This window comes from Oncorhynchus kisutch, linkage group LG28, assembly GCF_002021735.2.
Source record: "Oncorhynchus kisutch isolate 150728-3 linkage group LG28, Okis_V2, whole genome shotgun sequence".
Classification (NCBI taxonomy): domain Eukaryota; kingdom Metazoa; phylum Chordata; class Actinopteri; order Salmoniformes; family Salmonidae; genus Oncorhynchus; species Oncorhynchus kisutch.
In genome coordinates this window covers 42299718-42302835 of record NC_034201.2, presented here as the reverse complement: position 1 = coordinate 42302835, position 3118 = coordinate 42299718, and the positions used below count along the sequence as shown (strand labels likewise).

Here is a 3118-nt window from a genome sequence, read left to right as displayed (position 1 = left end):
CTCTTCTCCCTTCTCTCTCTCTCTCTCTCTCTCTCTCTCTCTCTGTCTCCCTCTCTGTCTCTCTGTCTCCCTCTCTCTCTCTCCCCCCTCTCTCTCTCTCTTTCTCTCTCTCTCTCCCTCTATCTCTCTCCCCCTCTCTCTCCCCCTCTCTCTCTCTCTCTCTCTCTCTCTCTCTGTCTCTCTCTCTGTCTCTCTCTCTTCTCTGTCTCTCTGTCTCTCTCTCTGTCTCTCTCTCTCTCTCTCTCTCTCTCTCTCTCTCTCTCTGTCTCTCTCTCTCTGTGTCACTCTCTCTCTCTCTCTCTCTCTCTGTCCCTCTCTCTCTCCTCTCTCTCTCTCTTCCTTCCCCCTCTCTCTCTCTCTCGCTCTTCCTCTCTCTCTCTCTCTCTCTTCCTTCCCCCTCTCTCTCTTCCGTCCCCCTCTCTTTCTCTCTCTCTCTCTCTCTCTCTCTCTCTCTCTTTCTCTCTTCTCCACCCAGCAGTGATTCCTGGAATGATCGTTCCTCCCATGTAAGCGATGTTTGGGTATGAGAGGAAAGACTCAGGCGTGGATCTCAGCATGTACCCAAGGCTCCAGTTTAGGACTGGTTCGTCAGTCCTACGTTGAAGGAATAGAACCCGTAACTCAGGCCCTTTTTTAAAAGGAATCACATTTGAACTTTTAAAAGGAGAAAAAATCAATAAGAAGAAAACGCAGCATTTACAACAACCTCTTTGGAATTCGTAAGAGTTGAACGCAAGGTCACAGATTACCCAGAAAACCCAACCCAGCTAAACATGAATTTTATTTATTTGGGAGAGGATTGACTTATCCTTTTATTTAGTGTTTTACCTTTGTGCAAAACACTATGTTTTTCCCATCTTCAATGTGTAATATACACAAGTGAAAATATGAGAGATTTTTTATTTATGAATCTGAAAAAGATAAATTAATAAATTGTTTGAGAATGATAGAAGACATTAAAATGTGAGTTAAATAGTAAAGACTGAATTAGATTTATACAATTGCTGTACTCATGAATCAAGATTAGCCAAACCAGACATTTAGACATTTGTTTGGTACTACAGTGTGCTGGATAGAGACGATGCCACATTCCCTAACTAACCCTAAGGCACAGAAAGACACTCTAGGTAGCACTAACCATGCACCATTGCAGAAACTCTCTGCTTTCGAGTTCTTTTGGTCGCTGAAAACAGCGCCTACTCATTTCTCTCCCTCTCATGCAGAGAACTTCATCTCTACGACTAGAATCGTTCACTCGGCACCACAGAAAGCAAGTGATTTATCCATGATGACACATAGCCGGCCATTCACTCCATGTTGGCTGTAAGTGTACCGATCGTGTCCAAGCTCCTAGGTGGTTGTCAGAGTTAGAGAGCAGAGCCTGAACCTGCTCTGGATACCAACAGTGTCTCTACTGTGTGGTTGGTCTATTGGACCGCAATCTTGCTGTGGAGCCGCTCAGCAGTGCCCTGTAACTGTACATTAGAAAACCTCTTGTTAAAGTGTTCTCTCTCTCTCTCTGCCATCCACCATGAAATCTCAATGAAGGAAACCATATGTTTTAAAAGGATGTCGCCATTTCACTTTTGCTATATTGTGTTGAGTTATTTTTCTTTGTATGAATTATTCCTTGATAGTTTTTGGTTTGTTGTGTTTCTCACCATGATACTGGGGTCATGGGGGTCATGGGGGTCATGGGGGTCATGGGTCGCCCATTCAAAATGTTTCTCTTGTTCCTCCTTGTTACCATACAACAGTTGAGGATCTGAGATAGGTCAAACTGGGAGACACTTTATAGACAGACTAATGAGTCAACATGAGGTGTTTAGTGGTGTCCCAGTCGACGTGGTGATACATGGATTACCCAGCACTGTAACAGTGACCTAATCCTCAGATGCCCAGCAAAACATATCTGAATCCAATCTTTTCAATTGTCTTTCTTTCTCCCCTTTTTCCCGTGTGATGTGTGTTTTTGTATATAGTAATACATGTATGTGATGTTTCTTTTAATTTTGCCAAAGTCATTGTTTAAGATATATTTATACAGTTAAAGAAGTCTTATGGCAGCTTGAGTGTCACGGATGTCATGTTTACTACATACTCAAAATGATCCCATCAACTTTAGCTCGGAGAGTTTAAATAGTTAAGACGGGAGAAACAGAATGTTACCTATCCACATTAATAATGTACTATCTCTCCTCAATTTCTACATCTTCTTCCACATCCTTCATGTGTATGTTTGCATTTTGTGACAGTGCCGATCAGTGTTTTTATTTGGTTGTCTACCGTGTTCTGTGTTCCGTGTTCCGTGTTCCGTGTTCCGTGTTCCGCGTTCCGTGTTTAGGTGTGATTTTGATACATTACATTTTTTTTACGTTGTTGTTTTTCTTATGTTGTTTTAAGCCATACTTCCATTTTCCATCCACCCTAAAAGACATTGTCTATTTTTTGTATCATTTTGGAAGTTAATGAAAAAAAAAAAAATGTGTCTTGATTTTGCATTTGTTTTATCATATGGTAAAGGTAGTATATTATTCTTATAGTAAAGAGATTATATAAAGTATATCATTTGAATTTCTTCTTTGCTTAGATTTTTTGGGGCTTAAAAAAACCCGTATACTGTTTAAAAACAAACATTAGGCATGTGGGTTCTCTTTCTAGCCATGCATTTGTGTGCTGAAAGCAGGAAGACCATTTTTGGGGGGGGGGGAAATATGAATATATTTCCTTCATATCTTCCATCTTATTTTCACTTTCCCCTCCGTTGTCTCACCAAAATCTGAACCAGCAATTTAGATGCCTTAACAATGCAAACCCACAGACATCAGTGTAGAGTAGAGACCACATCAGTGCTCTGCTAACATACTTTAAAATGGGTGCAACAAGCAACATATAGAGAGGGGGGAACACAAGTGGAACTGTTCCTTATCCCTGAGCCCTGAGCGATGTTTCACTGTTTCCCCTGCCGCAGGGAGCACCCGGGATGGCACAGCAGAGATAGGGGGAGCCAGAAATAACAGAGGAGAGGGAGGGAGGGAGGGAGGGAGGGAGGGAGGGAGGGAGGGAGGGAGGGAGGGAGGGAGGGAGGGAGGGAGGGAGGGAGGGAGGGAGGGAGGGA

The 3118-nt window shown here is 42.5% G+C and overlaps 1 protein-coding gene across 1 annotated transcript in view; it reads left to right on the top strand.

Annotated features, from left to right (window-relative positions):
- LOC109880020 (uncharacterized) overlaps positions 1–2707 on the top strand; it is a 234318-nt gene extending 231611 nt beyond the window's left edge. The window contains exon 19 of the mRNA XM_031807688.1: positions 479–2707. The gene's annotated coding sequence lies outside the window, so the exon portion shown is untranslated. The remainder of the gene's footprint in view (positions 1–478) is intronic.
- The last annotated feature ends 411 nt before the right edge of the window (positions 2708–3118 follow it).